The 8639-nt window shown below is 35.2% G+C and overlaps 1 long non-coding RNA gene across 1 annotated transcript; it reads left to right on the forward strand.

The window, feature by feature from the left end:
• Positions 1-4770: 4770 nt before the first annotated feature.
• On the forward strand, positions 4771-8639 carry LOC138126831 (uncharacterized). Its single transcript, XR_011157976.1, has 3 exons — positions 4771-6224; positions 6279-7988; positions 8044-8639. It is a non-coding gene; the product is annotated as an uncharacterized lncRNA (long non-coding RNA).

The raw sequence follows: 8639 nt of genomic DNA on the forward strand, positions 1-8639 counted from the left end.
ATCGAAAGTACCTATTGTTGGCGTTTTAATTTGTTGTGAAAATTTGCAATGATAAAAAATCAAAGGAAAGGTAAACGCATCCAGTAGGCTGTGATTTTGCACCGTCACCAGGATAAGAGATGGCGGTAAACGCTTTGTGCCCAAAAAATGTATAGGGAGTTTGCGTTCTATATGTTCTTATTTTGTCTATGACTATCCATAACATACTTCATACGAAGCGCATTTTAATGGAATTGGAATGGCCATAACATAGTTTAATGAAGTTGGTCATGGTCCCTCGCAAGGTTGGTAGAACTGACTAATTTGTATAATAGGTTGCCTCGTTGCCATTTAAAGCAATAGTTTGAATTTTTTCCCCCCGCAAAAGTTACTCGTGACGTCACAGTGTACTAAACTTTTACGACAGAGTCTGTGGATCATGCATTAGGTGTTTCCTCGCTAGAATAAAGCCCAAAAAGCCTCCCAATAAACGGGGCTTATAAACCTTGGGTTCTATTCGAACACCCAAAATTTCTGGGTTGATTTTACGTCACGAGTTACTTTCCCCCCCGCCCCGCAATTTTCAACGAGGTAACCTATTATACAAATTCGTCAGTTCTACCAACCTTGGTCCCTCGTACATACAACGCCATCTAGAAGTAAGTTTTGAAGCGCGCACCTGGGGTGCTTTTTTGACACGCTTGTTTATTAGAGAAGTATAGGGAAGTGCGCGTACCAGTCTTATGTATATCGTGGGTTACATCATAGACAACACAATAAACCTATAGAACGCAAACTCCTATGCATTTTATCGTTTTTTTTTGGAAACGCACCCACCACAAGCCGTCAGGGGACGCTGCCGTTTTATAAAAATAAAAATCGCGGAAACTTATGCCAAAATTAAAAAAAATATATATTTTGACATATTAAGTCATAAATAATAAATCTACTGTTACGAAAATTTGCAGAGTGCAAAGGTATTTAAACCATGTGGAACTCGCCATAGATTTTCAAATCCAATTAAATATCCTGGGCATTTTATGGAATGGATTAAAAACACGGGTAACAAGCAGTTATCAACTTTGTAGCCTATTAAAGTGTAGGTATAACAGCTACACTGTGTGTGGACTTCATTTTACCAGCAAATACTTCGGCACGAACAATAGATTGCTGAATGTGGCCGTACCCTCGACTCAATACAACTTCCCTGGGTCGGAATCGAACCCGCGACCCTCGCGTCCCTGAGCCGAAACGGACTCCCTTAGGCTATATTCTGAATTAAAATGTTGTTACACAGTCTAGGACTGGTTTACAAATCTATGAGGGGCGTGATGACCAACTCAATAGACCGCGACCAATGGCTTAACGTGACTTCCGAATCACGAGATAGAATATAGCCTTTTTTTTCCGCCCTGGGTCGGAATCGAACCCACGACCCTCGCGTCCCTGAGCCGAAACGGACTCCCTTAGGCTATATTCTGCCTAAATGTTGTTACACAGCCTAGGACTGGTTTACAAATCTATGAGGGGCGTGATGACCAACTCAATAGACCGGGACCAATGGCTTAACGTGACTTCCGAATCACGAGATAGAATATAGCCTTTTTTTTCCGCCCTGGGTCGGAATCGAACCCGCGACCCTCGCGTCCCTGAGCCGAAACGGACTCCCTTAGGCTATATTCTGCCTAAGTAATAGTAAAAAAATATTGATAATTATACGGAGTGATCAAGAATGACTGAGTCTGTTGGTAACAATGAAATTTGGCAAATTTAAAATTTACCAACGAAGGTTAATTTTTGTAATAGTATAAACATAACCTGCATTACCAAGAATGTTTTTAATGTCATCTCAAGTTAAAAAATCCAGTCAATGCGTGGTCAGTGCCAGTTACTAGACAAAAATCACCAGTATTTTCAATTGTTTCATTGCCAACAGACTCAGTCATTGTTGATCACGCTGTATTTTAACCGAACACTAATTCTTATAGAATTTTCATCCGATCTACTGATCTACGATATTTCTACTGAAGACGCTATAAGTAAATTGTGTAAATCCTGTTTTATGTAGTAATGAAAATATAAATTCTTGTGAAACTTTCAAAAAGAAAATAAGAAAAGCTGAGGAAAATCAAAATTATAAAACCAGAATGTTAATCCGAAATTCGGGCTGCAACTACGGGCTGCAATGTACCGAAAACGTTACATGCAAAATTCAATGTCAAAATAAAGAGCAAAATTTTGAAGGTGAGGAAGCCATAAATCTCTGTTTGTCGCAATTGAGGAAAAGAAACACCAAATCAAAATTTATAAAAATGCAATCGAAATGTATCGAAAAAAATTGAAAATAAATCTTCAAAATAAATGTAGTCTTTTAATTTCATAAATAAATTATTTTGAGAATTAAAATAAATAAAAAAGCCAGGATATCCAGCTGGCTGTGTCTTATTTTGCACCTACCACAAGCCAGTAGATGGCGTCGGGACACAAAAAACTATGGGAGTTTGCGTTCTATAGGTTTACTGTGTTGTCTATGGGTTACATCATGACCAACTTCATTAAACTATGTTATGGCCATCCCAAATGTCGAAAAAAAGTAAACCAAATGACAAGTCGATGATGGACATAGACAACACAGTAAACCTATAGAACGCAAACTCCCATAGTTTTTTGTGCCCCGACGCCATCTACTGGTTTGTGGTAGGTGCAAAATAAGACACAGCCAGCTGGATATCCTGGCTTTTTTATTTATTTTAATTTAAAGTAAATTATTTATGAAACTAAAAGACTACATTTATTTTGAAGTTTTTATTTTTAATCTTTTTCGATACATTTCCGTTGTATTCTTATAAATTTTGGTTTGGTATTTCTTGCATCCTCACCCAAAATTTTGCTATTTATTTTCATCGAATTTTGCATGCAGTTTTATACGTTTTCGGTTCATTACAGTCCGAATTTTGGATCGACATTTTGCCTTTTTAAAATGTTGAATATGCTGAGCTTTTCTTATTTTCTTTTTGAAACTTTCACATCATAAGAATTTATATCTTCAACTTCATTACTACATAAAACAGGAGTTACACAATTATAGTGTCTTCAGTATAAACGTCGTAGATCAGTAGATCGGATGAAAATTCTATAAAAAGTAGTTTTCAGTTAAAATATAATTATCAATATTTTTTTACAATTACTGGAAGTAAATCTGGACTGGAAAAGGAGGGAAGTTGTATCGAGGGTACGGCCACATTCGTTCGTGTCGAAGTCTTTGCTGGTAAAATGAAGTCCACACACAGTGTAGCTGTTAAGCTGTTATACCAACACTTTCATAGGCTCCAAAGATGATGACTGCTTGTTACCAGTCTTTTTAATACATTCCATAAAACGCCCAGGATATTTAATTGGATTTGGAAATTTATGGCGAGTTCTACATGGTTTATAATACCTTTGCACGGTGCAAAGTCTAACAATAGTAAACTTATTACTTATGACCCTTATGGCTTGACATGTCAAAATATATTTTTTTTAAATTTTGGCATAAGTTTCCGCGATTTTTATTTTTATAAAACCGCAGCGTCCCCTGGCGGCTTGTGGTGGGTGCGTTTCCAAAAAAACAGGGAAAATGCATAGGAGTTTGCGTTCTATAGGTTTACTGTGTTGTCTATGATGATGGAGATGAAGTGGCGATATCTAGTGAAATTTAGAACAACCACACATTTAAAAAGTTAAATATCAGGTTATGTTATATGCCATTTCATTGTCAAAAACTGTCAGTTTATACGTTTTCGTCGTCATAAAAGTATAAACTGACAGTTTTTGGCAATGAAATGGCATATAACATAACCTGATATTTAACTTTTTAAATGTGTGGTTATTCTAAATTTCACTAGATATCGCCACTTCATCTCGATCACATGACCAACTTCATTAAACTATGTTCACAAATTTCTTTTCTAGTACCACAAATTTCCCGAAGAACCTCAAACCATTCAGCTCTAACTCCACTGCCGCTGGGAAATTGAAATAAAGGTTTTTCAGAATTGCCACAAATAATGCATTTAATGAGCATTTTCAGAGTTTTTTGATTGACAAAATTTCAAATTTGACGGCAATTTTACCTTGATGTCTAACAAACAGATGGCACCACTTCATCACTATCCACCATAGACAACACAGTAAACCTATAGAACGCAAACTCCCATAGTTTTTTGTGTCCCGACGCCATCTACTGGCTTGTGGTAGGTGCAAAATAAGACACAGCCAGCTGGATATCCTGGCTTTTTCATTCATTTTAATTTACAAAATAATTTATTTATGAAATTAAGACTACATTTATTTTGAAGTTTTTATTTTCAATTTTCTTCGATACATTTCCATTGCATTTTTATAAATTTTGGTTTGGTATTTCTTTTCCTCAATTGTGACAAACAGAGATTTATGGCTTCCTCACCTTTAAAATTTTGCTCTTTATTTTGACATCGAATTTTGCATGTAACGTTTTCGGTACATTGCAGCCCCTAGTTGCAGCCCGAATTTTGGATTAACATTCTGCCTTTTTATAATTTTAAATATGCTCAGCTTTTCTCATTTTCTTTTTGAAACTTCCACAAGAATTTATATCTTCATTATTACATAAAACAGGATTTACACAATTTACTTATAGCGTCTTCAGTAGAAATATCGTAGATCAGTAGATCGGATGAAAATTCTATAAAAAATAGTTTTCAGTTGAAATATAATTATCAATATTTTTTTACTATTACTGGAAGTAAGTCTGGACTGGAAAAGAAGGGAAGTTGTATCGAGGGTATCTACGGCCATATTCGTTCGTGCCGAAGTCTTTGCTGGTAAAATGAAGTCCACACACAGTGTAGCTGTTATACCTACACTTTCATAGGCTCCAAAGTTGATAACTGCTTGTTACCCGTCTTTTAATCCATTCCATAAAACGCCCGGGATATTTAATTGGATTTGGAAATCTATGGCGAGTTCCACATGGTTTATAATTCCTTTGCAGGGTGCAAAGTCGCACAATAGTAAATTTATTACTTATGACTTGATATGTCAAAATATAATTTTTTAAATTTTGGCATAAGTTTCCGCGATTTTTATTTTTATAAAACGGCAGCGTCCCCTGACGGCTTGTGGTGGGTGCGTTTCCAAAAAAATGGGGAAAATGCATAGGAGTTTGCGTTCTATAGGTTTACTGTGTTGTCTATGACTATCCACATAGAGAAAATAAAATACTATAGAATGAAAAGTCCCTAATAAATTTTTGGAAAATTGCACGGCCTCCTAGATTCATAAGAGACTCGTCTCTTATCCGGCCTGCCGCATTCGTAGTTCTAAGCATTATTTTTGTTTTATAGGGTGCGCCACAATACGGGGCTTATGTGCTGTACTGGTTGCCTGCCTTGCAGGAAATTATTGTTTTATAGACGTGTTTTCAACATTTTTCATCAGTTTTAATGCACACATTTATTTAATGACACTTTTTCAAAATCTCAAATCAAAAAGATTTTTTATGAACGGTAAATTTAATTTCAACAATTTTCTTTTTTATTATTTTTTTTATTTGTCTGTGAGTGCAAGTTACAAAAATTTACAATGACAGGAAGTTCTAATTTTTAAATAAGTGTCTCACTGACATTTTACATAAGATAAGAGACGAGTCTCTTATTAATCTAGGAGGCCGTGGAAAATTGTTTAGCGCACCCTCACCACACCGCAAGAGGGCGCAGATGTTTTAAAAAGTGAAAACTTTAAAATCAAAGTAATCTCAATAATCTAAAAATCAGTCAAAGCAGTGTCAATCTTTATGTCACTATCTTGTAATTCAAAATGAGGCTGTCTCGCGTTCACATATAATGTAGTACCGCTGCTAAGATTGCTAAATTTGTTGTTCAGAGAATCAAGCAAAATTTATATAGAAAACAATCAACAAATTGAAAGAAAAATAATACTTCAAGACCAAGAGATTACACCATTATTTGATACACCTCATCTTATTAAAGGAATTAGAAATTATAGGATAACAAAAGATTTGGTTTGGGAAGTAAACGAAGAAATTATAAATGTGAAATTGGACCATATAGGGAAGGTTTATCTTTATGATTCAGCGTGGGGCGAATTAAGAGCCCTCCACAAAATTACGGACATGCAGATAAGATCCAAAAGATGTCCTATGCAACTCAAGTTTTGAATCGTCATAATCATGATTAATTCAACTATCACGCTATTAGTTAACTGTGGTAATTTCTAATAACAATTGTTGTTAATAATCTAATATATATTTTAACTAACAGGTAGAACAAACCTAAATGATGAAGACTTGGGAACTGCAAAAACAATAACTTTTTTGACAAACTCTTTGATAATAATTTGGAGGGAGGGACATTTCGCCCACGTTGCGAGAAACCTCTTGCTTGTGGAGTTTACAAAAATCCGGGGCACACAAAATTTTGGCAGGAAGCAGTCCTACACTTACGCTATACTTTTATGACGACGAAAACGTATAAACTGACAGTTTTTGACAATGAAATGGCATATAACATAACCTGGTATTTAACTTTTTAAATGTGTGGTTATTCTAAATTTCACTAGATATCGCCACTTCATCTCCATCATCGACTTGTCATTTGGTTTACTTTTTTTCGACATTTGGGATGGCCATAACATAGTTTAATGAAGTTGGTCATGGGATAGTGATGAAGTGGTGCCATCTGTTTGTTAGACATCAAGGTAAAATTGCCGTCAAATTTGAAATTTTGTCAATCAAAAAACTCTGAAAATGCTCATTAAATGCATTATTTGTGGCAATTCTGAAAAACCTTTATTTCAATTTCCCAGCGATAGTGGAGTTAGAGCTAAATCGTTTGAGGTTCTTCGGGAAATGTGTGGTACTAGAATGTGATGGAGATGAATTGGCGATATCTAGAGAAATTTAGAATAACCACACATTTAAAAAGTTAAATATCAGGTTATATTATATGCCATTTCATTGTCAAGAACTGTCAGTTTATACTTTTATGACACTATGGCAGGAACATGAAAAATTAGTTAGCGTCTTAGAACCTCGAATTCTGTAATTCTTGCATCGTTTTACTCCGAAATGATCAAGTTCCACGACGAAATTCCCATTCGGAGCGGTTTTGCTGTGATCTTTCATACTTGCTTGTGTAAAAACCTATTTAGAGGAAAGTTAGCGTCTTAAAACCTCGATTTCTGTAATTCTTGCATCGTTTTACTCCGGAATGTTCAAGTTCCACGACGAAATTCCGATTCGGCGTTAGTTTGCTGTGATTAGTCTATGGCTGTGATCCTTCACGCTTGCGTGCGTAAAAACGCATTTAGAGGAAAGTTAGCGTCTTAGAACCTCGAATTCTGTAATGCTTGCATCGTTTTACTCCGAAATTATCAAGTTCCACGACGAAAACGTATAAACTGACAGTTTTTGACAATGAAATAGCATATAACATAACCTGATATTTAACTTTTTAAATGTGTGGTTATTCTAAATTTCACTAGATATCGCCACTTCATCTCCATCATCATAGACAACACAGTAAACCTATAGAACGCAAACTCCTATGCATTTTCCCTGTTTTTTTGGAAACGCACCCACCACAAGCCGCCAGAGGACGCTGCGGTTTTATAAAAATAAAAATCGTGGAAACTTATGCCAAAATTTAAAAAAATTATATTTTGACATATCAAGTCATAAGGGTCATAAGTAATAAGTTTACTATTGTGAGACTTTGCACCGTGCAAAGGTATTATAAACCATGTAGAACTCGCCATAGATTTCCAAATCCAATTAAATATCCTGGGCGTTTTATGGAATGTATTAAAAAGACTGGTAACAAGCAGTTATCATCTTTGGAGCCTATGAAAGTGTTGGTATAACAGCTACACTGTGTGTGGACTTCATTTTACCAGCAAAGACTTCGGCACGAACGAATGTGGCCGTACCCTCGATACAACTTCCCTCCTTTTCCAGTCCAGATTTACTTCCAGTAATTGTAAAAAAATATTGATAATTATATTTTAACTGAAAACTACTTTTTATAGAATTTTCATCCGATCTACTGATCTACGACGTTTATACTGAAGACACTATAATTGTGTAACTCCTGTTTTATGTAGTAATGAAGTTGATGATATAAATTCTTATGATGTGAAAGTTTCAAAAAGAAAATAAGAAAAGCTCAGCATATTCAACATTTTAAAAAGGCAAAATGTCGATCCAAAATTCGGACTGTAATGAACCGAAAACGTATAAAACTTGCATGCATGCATGCAAAATTCGATGAAAATAAACAGCAAAATTTTGGGTGAGGGTGCAAGAAATACCAAACCAAAATTTATAAAAATACAACGGAAATGTATCGAAAAAGATTAAAAATAAAAACTTCAAAATAAATGTAGTCTTTTAGTTTCATAAATAATTGACTTTAAATTAAAATAAATAAAAAAGCCAGGATATCCAGCTGGCTGTGTCTTATTTTGCACCTACCACAAGCCAGTAGATGGCGTCGGGGCACAAAAAACTATGAGAGTTTGCGTTCTATAGGTTTACTGTGTTGTCTATGTCCATCATTGACTTGTCATTTGGTTTACTTTTTTTCGACATTTGGGATGGCCATAACATAGTTTAATGAAGTTGG

The sequence above is a fragment of the Tenebrio molitor genome, chromosome 3 (assembly GCF_963966145.1).
Source record: "Tenebrio molitor chromosome 3, icTenMoli1.1, whole genome shotgun sequence".
In the NCBI taxonomy this organism is placed as follows: Eukaryota; Metazoa; Arthropoda; class Insecta; order Coleoptera; family Tenebrionidae; genus Tenebrio; species Tenebrio molitor.